We start from the raw sequence: 14221 nt of genomic DNA, 5'->3' as shown, positions 1-14221 counted from the left end.
GAGAGTGCACTGGCACCACTGGGGATGCACTGCAGTGAGTCCAGAGAGTGCACTGGCACCACTGGGGATGCAGTGCAGTGAGTCCAGAGAGTGCACTGGCACCACTGGGGATGCACTTCAGTGAGTCCAGAGAGTGCACGGGCTCCACTGGGGATGCACTGCAGTGAGTCCACAGAGTGCACTGGCACCACTGGGGATGCAGTGCAGTGAGTCCAGAGAGTGCACTGGCTCCACTGGGGATGCAGTGCAGTGAGTCCAGAGAGTGCTCTGGCACCACTGGGTATGCAGTGCAGTGAGTCCAGAGTGTGCACTGGCACCACTGGGAATGCAGTGCAGTGAGTCCAGAGATCGCACTGGCACCACGGGGGATGCACTTCAGTGAGTCCAGAGAGTGCACTGGCACCACTGGGGATGCAGTGCAGTGAGTCCAGAGAGTGCACTGGCACCACTGGCGATGCACTGCAGTGAGTCAAGAGAGTGCACTGGCACCACTGGGGATGCACTGCAGTGAGTCCAGAGAGTGCACTGGCACCAGAGGGAATGCACTGCAGTGAGTCCAGTGAGTGCACTGGCACCACTGGGGATGCAGTGCAGTGAGTGCAGGGAGTGCACTGGCACCACTGGGGATGCAGTGCAGTGAGTCCAGAGAGTGCAGTGGCACCACTGGGGATGCAGTGCAGTGAGTCCAGAGAGTGCACAGGCAGCACTGGGGATGCAGTGCAGTGAGTCCAGAGAGTACTCTGGCACCACTGGGGATGCAGTGCAGTGAGTCCAGAGAGTGCACTGGCACCACTGGGGATGCACTGCAGTGAGTCCAGAGAGTGCACTGGCACCACTGGTGATGCACTGCAGTTACTCCAGAGAGTGCACTGGCACCACTGGGGATGCGGTGCAGTGAGTCCAGAGAGTGCACTGGCACCACTGGTGATGCACTGCAGTGAGTCCAGAGAGTGCACTGGCACCACTGAGAATGCCCTTCAGTGAGTCCAGAGAGTGCACTGGCACCACTGGGGATGCACTGCATTGAGTCCACAGAGTGCACTAGCACCACTGGGGATGCAGTGCAGTGAGTCCAGAGAGTGTACTGGCACCACTGGGGATGCACTGCAGTGAGTCCAGAGAGTGCACTGTCACCACTGAGAATGCACTTCAGTGAGTCCAAAGAGTGCACTAGCACCACTGGGGATGCACTGCAGTGAGTCCAGAGAGTGAACTAGCACCACTGGGAATGTAGTGCAGTGAATCCAGTGAGTGCACTGGCACCAGTGGGGATGCACTGCAGTGAGTCCAGAGAGTGCACTGGCACCACTGGGGATGCACTGCAGTGAGTCCAGAGAGCGCACTGGCACCACTGGGGATGCACTGCAGTGAGTCCACAGAGTGCACTGGCACCACTGAGAATGCACTTCAGTGAGTCCAGAGAGTGCACTGGCACCACTGGGGATGCACTGCAGTGAGTCCAGAGAGTGAACTAGCACCACTGGGAATGCAGTGCAGTGAATCCAGAGAGTGCACTGGCACCACTGGGGATGCAGTGCAGTGAGTCCAGAGAGTGCACTGGCACCACTGGGGATGCACTGCAGTGAGCCCAGAGAGTGCACTGGCACCACTGGGGATGCGTTGCCGGGAGTCCAGAGAGTGCACTGGCACCACTGGGGATGCAGTGCAGTGAGTCCAGAGAGTGCACTGGCACCACTGGGGATGCAGTGCAGTGAGTCCAGAGAGTTCTCTGGCACCACTGGGGATGCAGTGCAGTGAGTCCAGAGAGTGCACTGGCACCACTGGGATGCAGTGCAGTGAGTCCAGAGAGTGCACTGGCACCACTGGTGATGCACTGCAGTTACTCCAGAGAGTGCACTGGCACCACTGGGGATGCGGTGCGGTGAGTCCAGAGAGTGCACTGGCACCACTGGGGATGCAGTGCAGTCAGTCCAGTGAGTGTACTGGCACCACTGGGGATGCACTGCAGTGAGTCCAGAGAGTGCACTGGCACCACTGAGAATGCCCTTCAGTGAGTCCAGAGAGTGCACTGGCACCACTGGGGATGCACTGCAGTGAGTCCACAGAAGGCACTAGCACCACTGGGGATGCAGTGCAGTGACTCTAGAGAGTGCACTGGCACCACTGGGGATGCACTTCAGTGAGTCCAGAGAGTGCACTGGCACCACTGGGGATGCAGTGCAGTGAGTCCAGAGAGTGCATTGGCACCACTGGGGATGCAGTGCAGTGAGTCCAGAGAGTGCACTGGCACCACTGGGGATGCACTGCAGTGAGTCCACAGAGTGCACTGGTACCACTGGGGATGCAGTGCAGTGAGTCCAGAGAGTGCACTGGCACCACTGGGGATGCACTGCAGTGAGTCCAGAGAGTGCACTGGCACCACTGGGGATGCAGTGCAGTGAGTCCAGAGAGTGCGCTGGCACCACTGGGGATGCAGTGCAGTGAGTCCAGAGAGTGCACTGGCACCACTGGGGATGCAGTGCAGTGAGTCCAGAGAGTGCACTGGTGTTGTCGACGGAGGGAAGACACAAACGCTCAATATGAGTGTTAAGTATGCTTCAGCTTTAATGGATAGCTCAATTGTCTTTTATCGTGTACAGGATAATTAGCTCATACATATTGCAAAAGCCAAGCTCCTTATTGGTTAGCGTAATCTCCTGCCCTACCGGTTAGTTCCGCATTCTTTTAGCCGCTAGTTCCCTTTTCTAGTCTAACTATAACTCCAAGGGCAGTATGCCCTCTACTGTCATTGGTTCTAACTGCCTGGGATTTCTCGCAAGAGTTCCCGGACAAGCCTTGCGTACGTGCCTTTGCTCTTGCTCCTCTAGACCAGCTGGGTGCGGCAATCCGCCACCTCCCCACCCTGCAGCTGCACGAGATCAATGTGACCACGCGCAGCGAGCCAGTCCTCAACAATTCCCCCGTTTTTATTTTGTGCTAGAAAAACCTTATTAGTTAGTTGCTCGAGCCTTTTTGTTAGACAACTAAATATTACTCGCGCCGCTACTATGATTAGTGCGATTATTAGCAGTAAGCGTAGCCCTTCTTTTATGAGACCCAATATCCAGCCTCCCATGTTCCCAAACCAACTCGCAAATAGTTCATCAAGCCAATTATTCTGGACCACTATCTTCTTGGTGTGGTCTCTCAGCCATTTCAGCTGCTCGTGGATTGACTCGCCATGGTCCGAGAGATTAAAACAGCACATTCCTTCGAGCTCTTCACACCCGTGGCCCTGTGCCAGCAGTAGAAAATCAATCGCCGCTCTGTTCTGTAATACAGCGTGTCGCAGGCTATCCAGGTCCTGGGCCATTTCTGTGAGTATCTGCGTAGTCACATTTGCTTGTTTTACAGTCCAACAAGCTAGTTTCCCAAGGCTAGCCATAGCATGGGCTACCGCCACTCCAGGCACAAGTGCCGCCGAAAAGAATCTTTCGGCAGGACCCCAGAGTTCGACCTGGTCATCACAGTCACTCCCCAAAGTTTTTAGACTGCGTCTCGTCCGGCGTCTCCATTGTTGAGTAATGTTTCACAACTCTTGAAACCCCGGTAACTCTTTATAACAATCTATATCTGGTGTCTTACGCTTTTCTAAAAAGCACTTAAGTAAATCAACTGCCGCTTGTTTCTCCATTCTTACTTACGGTGCCGTTGCCCCCGTGTAAAGCTTCTGTTCGCGGCGTTCCGGCGGGACCCACTATGGGTTCGTCCCGGGCGCTCTTCCCGAGTCGCCTTCTGCTCGCCCCAATCTTGTGTTCCGCGGAATCCGGGTTACGTAGTCAGAACCGGCTTTCCCTTTTTCTCCGTCACCTAAGACCGGCTTACTCGTTTCGGGTCCTCGTCCAGCAAGGGTCCCTGTTCGGGCGCCATTTGTTGTCGACGGAGGGAAGACACAAACGCTCAATATGAGTGTTAAGTATGCTTCAGCTTTAATGGATAGCTCAATTTTCTTTTATCGTGTACAGGATAATTAGCTCATACATATTGCAAAAGCCAAGCTCCTTATTGGTTAGCGTAATCTCCTGCCCTACCGGTTAGTTCCGCATTCTTTTAGCCGCTAGTTCCCTTTTCTAGTCTAACTATAACTCCAAGGGCAGTATGCCCTCTACTGTCATTGGTTCTAACTGCCTGGGATTTCTCGCAAGAGTTCCCGGACAAGCCTTGCGTACGTGCCTTTGCTCTTGCTCCTCTAGACCAGCTGGGTGCGGCAATCCGCCACCTCCCCACCCTGCAGCTGCACGAGATCAATGTGACCACGCGCAGCGAGCCAGTCCTCAACACACTGGCACCAAGGGGATGCACTGCAGTGAGTCCAGAGAGTGCACTGGCACCACTGGGGATGCGGTACCGGGAGTCCAGAGAGTGCACTGGCACCACTGGGGATGCACTGCAGTGAGTCCAGAGAGTGCAGTGGCACCACTGGGGATGCACTGCAGTGAGTCCAGAGAGTGCACTGGCACCACTGGGGATGCACTGCAGTGAGTCCAGAGAGTGCACTGTCACCACTGGGGATGCAGTGCAGTGAGTCCAGAGAGTGCACTGGCACCACTGGGGATGCACTGCAGTGAGTCCAGAGAGTGCTCTGGCACCACTGGGGATGCAGTGCAGTGAGTCCAGAGAGTGCACTGGCACCACTGGGGATGCAGTGCAGTGAGTCCAGAGAGTGCACTGGCACCACTGGGGATGCAGTGCAGTGAGTCCAGAGAGTGTACTGGCACCATTGGGGATGCACTGCAGTGAGTCCAGAGAGTGCACTGCCACCACTGAGGATGCCCTTCAGTGAGTCCAGAGAGTGCACTGGCACCACTGGGGATGCACTGCAGTGAGTCCACAGAGTGCACTAGCACCACTGGGGATGCAGTGCAGTGAGTCCAGAGAGTGCACTGGCACCACTGGGGATGCACTTCAGTGAGTCCAGAGAGTGCACGCGCTCCACTGGGGATGCAGTACAGTGAGTCCAGAGAGTGCATTGGCACCACTGGGGATGCAGTGCAGTGAGTCCAGAGAGTGCACTGGCAGCACAGAGGATGCAGTGCAGTGAGTCCAGAGAGTGCTCTGGCACCACTGGGGATGCAGTGCAGTGAGTCCAGAGAGTGCACTGGCACCACTGGGGATGCAGTGCAGTGAGTCCAGAGAGTGCACTGGCACCACTGGGGATGCACTGCAGTGAGTCCAGAGAGTGCACTGGCACCACTGGTGATGCACTGCAGTGAGTCCAGAGAGTGCACTGGCACCACTGGGGATGCACTGCAGTGAGTCCAGAGAGTGCACTGGCACCACTGGGGATGCAGTGCAGTGAGTCCAGAGAGTGCACTGGCACCAGAGGGAATGCACTGCAGTGAGTCCAGTGAGTGCATTGGCACCACTGGGGATGCAGTGCAGTGAGTCCAGAGAGTGCACTGGCAGCACTGGACATGCAGTTCAGTGAGTCCAGAGAGTGCAGTGGCACCACTGGGGATGCAGTGCAGTGAGTCCAGAGAGTGCACTGGCAGCACTGGGGATGCAGTGCAGTGAGTCCAGAGAGTGCACTGGCAATACTGGGGATGCAGTGCAGTGAGTCCAGAGAGTGCACTGGCACCACTGGGGCTGCAGTGCAGTGAGTCCAGAGAGTGCACTGGCACCACTGGGGATGCAGTGCAGTGAGTCCAGAGAGTGCTCTGGCACCACTGGGGATGCACTGAAGTGAGTCCAGAGAGTGCACTGGCACCACTGGGGATGCAGTGCAGTGAGTCCAGAGAGTGCACTGGCAATACTGGGGATGCAGTGCAGTGAGTCCAGAGAGTGCACTGGCAACACTGGGGTTGCAGTGCAGTGAGTCCAGAGAGTGAACTGGCACCACTGGGGATGCAGTGCAGTGAGTCCAGAGTGTGCACTGGCACCACTGGGGATGCAGTGCAGTGAGTCCAGAGATTGCACTGGCACCACTGGGGATGCAGTGCAGTGAGTCCAGAGATTGCACTGGCACCACTGGGGATGCACTGCAGTGAGTCCAGAGAGTGCACTGGCACCACTGGGGATGCAGTGCAGTGAGTCCAGAGAGTGCACTGGCACCACTGGGGATGCAGTGCAGTGAGTCCAGTGAGTGTACTGGCACCACTGGGGATGCAGTGCAGTGAGTCCAGAGAGTGCACTGGCACCACTGAGAATGCACTTCAGTGAGTCCAGAGAGTGCACTGCCACCACTGGGGATGCAGTGCAGTGAGTCCAGAGAGTGCACTGGCACCACTGAGAATGCACTTCAGTGAGTCCAAAGAGTGCACTGGCACCACTGGGGATGCACTGCAGTGAGTCCAGAGAGTGCACTAGCACCACTGGGAATGCAGTACAGTGAGTCCAGAGAGTGCACTGGCACCACTGGGGATGCACTGCAGTCACTCCAGAGAGTGCACTGGCACCACTGATGATGCAGTACAGTGAGTCCAGTGAGCGCACTGGCACCACTGGGGATGTAGTGCAGTGATTCGAGAGAGTGCACTGGCACCACTGGGGATGCACTGCAGTGAGTCCAGAGAGTGCACTGGCACCACTTGGGATGCAGTGCAGTGAGTCCAGAGAGTGCACTGGCACCACTGGGGATGCAGTGCAGTGAGTCCAGAGAGTGCATTGGCACCACTGGGGATGCAGTGCAGTGAGTCCAGAGAGTGCACTGGCACCACTGGGGATGCACTGCTGTGAGTCCAGAGAGTGCACTGGCAGCAGTGGAGATGCACTGCAGTGAGTCCAGAGAGTGCACTGGCACCACTGGGGATGCACTGCAGTGAGTCCAGAGAGTGCAGTGGCACCACTGGGGATGCAGTGCAGTGAGTCCAGAGAGTGCACTGGCACCACTGGGGATGCACTGCTGTGAGTCCAGAGAGTGCACTGGCACCACTGGGGATGCAGTGCAGTGAGTCCAGAGAGTGCACTGGCAGCACTGGGGATGCAGTGCAGTGACTCGAGAGAGTGCACTGGCACCACTGGGGATGCACTGCAGTGAGTCCAGAGAGCGCACTGGCACCACTGGGGATGCACTGCAGTGAGTCCACAGAGTGCACTGGAACCACTGAGAATGCACTTCAGTGAGTCCAGAGAGTGCACTGGCACCACTGGGGATGCACTGCAGTGAGTCCATGTTGAGGACTGGCTCGCTGCGCGTAATCACATTGATATCATGCAGCTGCAAGATAAGGAAATGGCGGATTACCGCACCCAGCTGGTCTAGAAAAACAAGAGCAAAGGCACGTACGCAAGGCTTGTCTGGGAACTCTTGTGAGAAATCCCAGGCAGCTTGTCTGGGAACTCTTGTGAGAAATCCCAGGCAATTAGAAACAATGATAGTAGAGGGCATACTGCCCTGGGAGTTATAGTTAGATTAGAAAGGGGAACTAGCGGATAGAAGAATGCGGAACTAACAGATAGGGCAGTAGATGACGCTTACCAATAAGGAGCTTGGCTTTTGCAATATGTATGAGCTAATTATCCTGTACACGATAAAAGACAATTGAGCTATCCATTAAAGCTGAAGCATACTTAACACTCATATTGAGCGTTTGTGTCTTCCCTCCGTCGACAACAAATGGCGCCCGAACAGGGACCCTTGCTGGACGAGGACCCGAAACGAGTAAGCCGGTATTAGGCGACGGAGTACAAGGGGAAAGCCGGTTCTGACTACGTAACCCGGAATCCGCGGAACATAAGATTGGGGCGAGCAGAAGACGACTCGGGAAGAGCGCCCGGGACGAACCCATAGCGGGTCCCGCCGGAACGCCGCGAACGGAAGCTTTGTACGGGGGCAACGGCACCGTGAGTAAGCATGGAGAAACAAGCGGCAATAGATTTACTTAAGTGCTTTTTAGAAAAGCGTAAGACACGCTTTGCACGGGGGCAACGGCACCGTGAGTAAGCATGGAGAAACAAGCGGCAATTAATTTACTTAAGTGCTTTTTAGAAAAGCGTAAGACGCCAGATATAGATTGTCATAAAGAATTACAGGGGTTAGTGGCCTATGGGGTGGCGAAGGGCTGCTTTATTAACCCTGACACATTGTTTGAGGAGGATGAGTGGCGTAAGTTTGGTGATATATTGTTTGAGGAAATGATTAGTGAGAATAAGACGGCTAAGAAGCTGGCAAAACCGTGGCGGGCTGTTACGAATGCTTTAACAATACATCGGGTAGAACAGAAAGTAGCAGCCGCTGCAACAGAGCGGCTGGGCAAAACGTTGAGGGCGGATGAAGAGGCCAATCCGTACCCCCTCCCTCCGTCGGTCCAACAATTCACCATGAAGGCACCCGGGGGATGGGGAGAGGGGGCACGACCCAGTGCACCTCCTCTACCCCTGGAAACTCCCGAGGGAGAGGCGGCAGGCGAGGGGAGAAATAAGAATCCATTTTTGAAAGATATGCGACTCGAATCAGGGGGGTCGGAGAGAGCAGGACTCTGGGCGAAAATAGCAGGGGAGGCGTTACGTGAAGGTGATGTGGGGGCAGCGACAGAGCTTGTAGGCGCCTTCCCCGTGGTGTACTCTCCACCAGACGCCCAGGGCCAGATAACTGTTACTATGACAAATCTGGACTGGAAAATACTGACCCAATTGCGTGCCACGGTAAATGAGTCAGGAATACGTGGGGAGCCAACGAAACAGATGTTAGACTATCTGTGGTCCACTAACGTGTTGCTCCCCGGCGATATTCGTAATATCATGAAACTAATACTGACGCAGCATCAGATCCTGCTGTTTAATGCCCATTGGCATTCAGCTTGTCAGGAGGCAGTCGCGGTGCAGCGTCAGCCCGGAGATCCATTATACGGGGTCACGCTGGAGGAGCTTTTGGGGGTCGGTGCATACAATCGCTTGGAGGCCCAGGCCCTAATGGGGCCGGATAAGGCAAAAGCGACCATGACGCTAGCTAGGAGAGCACTGGACCAAATTAGGGAGCCTGGAGGAATGCCCTCCTATATGTCCATCAAGCAAGGGCGAGACGAAGCGTTTGGAACATTTATTGATAGGGTTGCCGCAGCTATACAGGTAGCTGGGTTACCCGAATATCTCAAAGGCCCTATTCTTAAACAATGCGCCCTTCAAAATTGTAATCAAACCTCTCGAAATGTTCTAAATACGCTGCCCAGTACCTGGACTATAGAAGAGGCTCTTGATCGATTGTCGCGGATACCGATAGGCTCGCAAGCGCTATTGGTTGACGCTATTCGAAAGGTAGGGGAAAGTATTACTCAGGGACTGCAGGCTAGTCAGTCGCAGGTATTCGCCGCCCTTGCCCCCCTGCAAAGTGGAAAAGGACCTCACTCGTCGAGAAGACCTGCACTACGCTGCTATCGGTGTGGCATCGCGGGTCATATAAAGAGGCAATGTGGGACGGCTAATGTGTGGTGTCCCTCTTGCCGATCTGATACGCATAATGAAACCGCTTGCCGGCGGAAGACCCAGGGAAACGGGAAGACCAGCGGGAACCGCCGCCCCGCGATGACACAAAAAGCGGCTTTCCCCTCAACAGCGGCGGCAGCTGCGGAGACTCCAACCGAGACGAATCCTTTCACCTCCAACCAGCCACCAGAGGGAGCCTGGGGATTGGACTTGGCAACCGCAGTAAATGTGACTTTGATGGACAATAAGCCTGTTGGGGTGAAAACAGGCGTTATGGGACCTGTAAAAATTAATAATGAGCCTGTTGGAGCACTTCTGATTGGAAGGTCATCGGCGACATTAAATGGGGCTTTAGTGTTAACAGGACTTATTGATAAGGACTTTACTGGGGAGATACAAATTATGGTATCAGCCATGTTCCCTCCGCTACATATACCGAAGGGAACTCGATTGGCTCAATTCTGCCTGTCTCTTGCCAAAGCGACTGATCCCTTCCGCACCTGTTTGTTCGGGGTCCCAATAGGGAACAAGGAGGAGCTGAAACAACTGTTAGCACCATATTCCGCAAGTACTGATTTGTTCGATCTTTCGTCCAACCTCTCCGACGCCGTTGTGGCGGCGCTAGTGGCTCTGAACACGAGCTTGCCATGGGATCCCCAGGAACTGGATTTGTTGGGATCAGTGGCGGTAGGGAACACCAGTAATAACTGGACACAGACGTGCTTTATGTGGAATAAAGGAAAACAAAATATGACTCAATGGACTAATGTGACCTCTCACACAAGGGGGTTCGAAGCTAATAGCAGCTATTGCGGGTACAACGACACCACCAACACCACCATGGGGGCATACGGGAACAAGTCAAGCACATGGCCAAGGCAAACTGCTAAGGCCTTACCACCTGGTATATTCCTGATCTGTGGAGATCGAGCCTGGCAGGGAATCCCAGCAAATGCGCACGGGGGGCCATGCTATTTGGGACGCTTGACTTTGTTTGCCCCTGACCTACACAGTCAAGAATTGCGAAACATTACTCAACAATGGAAACGACGGACGAGACGCAGTCTCAAAAACTTTGGGGAGTGACTGCGATAACCAGGTCGAACTCTGGGGTCCTGCTGAAAGGTTCTTTTCAGCGGCACTTGTGCCTGGAGTGGCTGTGGCTCATGCTATGGCTAGTCTAGGGAAACTAGCTTGTTGGGCTGTAAAACAAGCAAATGTGACATTTGAAAAAAAAAAAAAAAAAAAAAAAAAAAAAAAAAAAAAAGGGAGAGAGAGAAACTAGCTTGCACATTTTAGGTCTGTGAAATTTTGTGAGAATTTTTTCCTGCACTGGACAGTTGAGAGAAAAAAAAAAAAAAGGAAAGAAAAAAAAAAAAAAAAAAAAAAAAAAAAAAAAAGCACATAGGGAATTATGTTAATTGTGTTTGTGTCTTTAGGCAAAGCTGTGGAAGTCTTGAAATGTCACAGTAGTAAATAACTTTTATTACTTTTTGGCTAATTCTTTTTCTGTTGGAACACTGAATTCTGTGCATATGTATATATGAACACAAATTGAAGGCCTCTACCTCCTGGAGTATACAACTTGGTTTGTTTACCTCCACATGATTTTTTTTTTTTTTTAAGTTCAGTGTGGAGACTTGAAACTTGAATGTCCCTTCCAACTTTTATATTTAAAACAAGACTAGAAAATTGAAGACTGTTTTTCACCTGTACATAGAAATATTAAAGGGTGGTCTTAAAATTTGAACATTGGTCTGGAGAAAAACCATGGTGTTTGTTATGGACAATTAACTGTTAAAGTTATTGTAAGTTATCTGTATTTAGCAGAGTATTTTCAACGAGTGATCTGAGCTGAAATTGGAGACTATTAGTAAGTTATGTTTGGAAGTTTTAACTTCAATGAAGTAATTATTTGCTGTGAAAGAGACGAACATTGAATGACTGAACAAAGAGGGTGCAATATCTTTGTTTTTTATGAGGCTCCTGAGAATAAAACCAACTGAAGCATTTCAATTCACTTGAATGAGAAACGTGTTTAATTAAAAGAGCCCAAGAAGACACTGGTATGAAAGGTAAAATCTCAGAGGTTGGTCAGTTAATGTGGCACACTTGCTGGTCACTTTGTAAAATGTAGATTTGAAGTACAGTGGTGAAAACATTAAATGTGACTACGCAGATGCTCACAGAAATGGCCCAGGACCTGGACAGCTTGCGACACGCTGTGTTACAGAACAGAGCGGCGATTGATTTTCTACTGCTGGCACAGGGCCACGGGTGTGAAGAGCTCGAAGGAATGTGCTGTTTTAATCTCTCGGACCATGGCGAGTCAATCCACGAGCAACTGAAATGGCTGAGAGACCACACCAAGAAGATAGTGGTCCAAGATAATTGGCTTGATAGACTGTTTGCAAATTGGTTTGGGAACATGGGGGGTTGGATATTGGGTCTGATAAAAGAAGGGCTACGCTTACTGCTAATAATTGTCCTAATTATAGTAGCGGCGCGAGTAGTATTTAGTTGCCTAATAAAAAGGCTCGAGCAGTTAACTAGTAGGGTTTTTCTAGCAACAGTAATAGCATGTGTAAGGTGTAATTGCTCGAAAAAGAAAAAAAAAAAAAAAAAAAAAAAAAAAAAAAAAAAAAAAAAAGGGGTCAATGCCACACGTGCTCCTTATTGCAATGCATCTCTTTGCTGTCATTATACAAACTATAATAGCATCCTTCCTTGCGCCAGGAGCCGCTCTGCTCGGCTGTGGGATCGACTGTGGAACGGACGCCCCTAGGTGCACCCCGAGCATTTTTTCCTCGGAGGGGTCTCCACTCTCAGCCGCTCACCACGGGAGCAGACAAGGACCTCCTGAAGCTGCACACAAATTATTTTCAGTGATATTGTCTTGTGGTATGAATGAGAAGTGCAAGAGGCCTCTCTGCGTGATTGTGTGATTGTGTGATTGTGCTGTGCGAGTAAGAAGCAGTATCGCTGCGAAGCAACATTCCTAGCGCTTAGTGGCTTGTTGACTGATGTAGATTCTAGTAGGCACACTACTTTACAATCGTAGTTCTGCATGAGATTTTTGACCCTGTTGCTTATTGTACCTTGCTTATTGCAGTGTGTGCGGTGATTGATAGAAAAATCTATAGAAAGCTTTTGGTTCAAAATAAAAACGGGGGAATTGTTGAGGACTGGCTCGCTGCGCGTAATCACATTGATATCATGCAGCTGCAAGATAAGGAAATGGCGGATTACCGCACCCAGCTGGTCTAGAAAAACAAGAGCAAAGGCACGTACGCAAGGCTTGTCTGGGAACTCTTGTGAGAAATCCCAGGCAGCTTGTCTGGGAACTCTTGTGAGAAATCCCAGGCAATTAGAAACAATGATAGTAGAGGGCATACTGCCCTGGGAGTTATAGTTAGATTAGAAAGGGGAACTAGCGGATAGAAGAATGCGGAACTAACAGATAGGGCAGTAGATGACGCTTACCAATAAGGAGCTTGGCTTTTGCAATATGTATGAGCTAATTATCCTGTACACGATAAAAGACAATTGAGCTATCCATTAAAGCTGAAGCATACTTAACACTCATATTGAGCGTTTGTGTCTTCCCTCCGTCGACAACAAGTCCAGAGAGTGCACTAGCACCACTGGGGAATGCAGTGCAGTGAGTCCAGTGAGTACACTGGCACCAATGGGGATGCAGTGCAGTGAGTCAAGAGAGTGCACTGGCACCACTGGGGATGCACTGCAGTGAGCCCAGAGAGTGCACTGGCACCACTGGGGATGCGGTGCCGGGAGTCCAGAGAGTGCACTGGCACCACTGGGGATGCAGTGCAGTGAGTCCAGAGAGTGCACTGGCACCACTGGGGATGCAGTGCAGTGAGTCCAGAGAGTGCACTAGCACCACTGGGGATGCACTGCAGTGAGTCCAGAGAGTGCTCTGGCACCACTGGGGATGCAGTGCAGTGAGTCCAGAGAGTGCACTGGCACCACCGGGGATGTGTTGCCGGGAGTCCAGAGAGTGCACTGGCACCACTGGGGATGCAGTGCAGTGAGTCCACAGACTGCACTGGAACCACTGAGAATGCACTTCAGTGAGTCCAGAGAGTGCACTGGCACCACTGGGGATGCACTGCAGTGAGTCCACAGAGTGCACTAGCACCACTGGGGAATGCAGTGCAGTGAGTCCAGTGAGTACACTGGCACCAATGGGGATGCAGTGCAGTGAGTCAAGAGAGTGCACTGGCACCACTGGGGATGCACTGCAGTGAGCCCAGAGAGTGCACTGGCACCACTGGGGATGCGGTGCCGGGAGTCCAGAGAGTGCACTGGCACCACTGGGGATGCAGTGCAGTGAGTCCAGAGAGTGCACTGGCACCACTGGGGATGCAGTGCAGTGAGTCCAGAGAGTGCACTAGCACCACTGGGGATGCACTGCAGTGAGTCCAGAGAGTGCTCTGGCACCACTGGGGATGCAGTGCAGTGAGTCCAGAGAGTGCACTGGCACCACCGGGGATGTGTTGCCAGGAGTCCAGAGAGTGCACTGGCACCACTGGGGATGCAGTGCAGTGAGTCCAGAGAGTGCACTGGCACCACTGGGGATGCAGTGCAGTGAGTCAAGAGAGTGCACTGGCACCAGTGGGGATGCACAGCAGTGAGCCCAGAGAGTGCACTGGCACCACTGGGGATGCGGTGCCGGGAGTCCAGAGAGTGCACTGGCACCACTGGGGATGCGGTGCAGTGAGTCCAGAGAGTGCACTGGCACCACTGAGAATGCACTTCAGTGAGTCCAGAGAGTGCACTGGTACCACTGGGGATGCAGTGCAGTGAGTCCAGAGAGTGCACTAGCACCACTGGGGATGCA

The 14221-nt window shown here is 52.7% G+C and overlaps 1 long non-coding RNA gene across 1 annotated transcript; it reads left to right on the top strand.

Moving 5' to 3' along the window:
* The first annotated feature begins 9903 nt into the window (after positions 1-9903).
* On the top strand, positions 9904-12945 carry LOC308186452. The gene is made up of 2 exons (XR_013944065.1): positions 9904-12688; positions 12724-12945. It is a non-coding gene; the product is annotated as an uncharacterized lncRNA (long non-coding RNA).
* Positions 12946-14221: the final 1276 nt, after the last annotated feature.

This window comes from Anser brachyrhynchus (genome assembly GCF_964034855.1).
Source record: "Anser brachyrhynchus genome assembly, contig: SCAFFOLD_208, whole genome shotgun sequence".
Classification (NCBI taxonomy): Eukaryota; Metazoa; Chordata; class Aves; order Anseriformes; family Anatidae; genus Anser; species Anser brachyrhynchus.
This window is presented reverse-complemented; position numbering and strand designations above follow the sequence as displayed.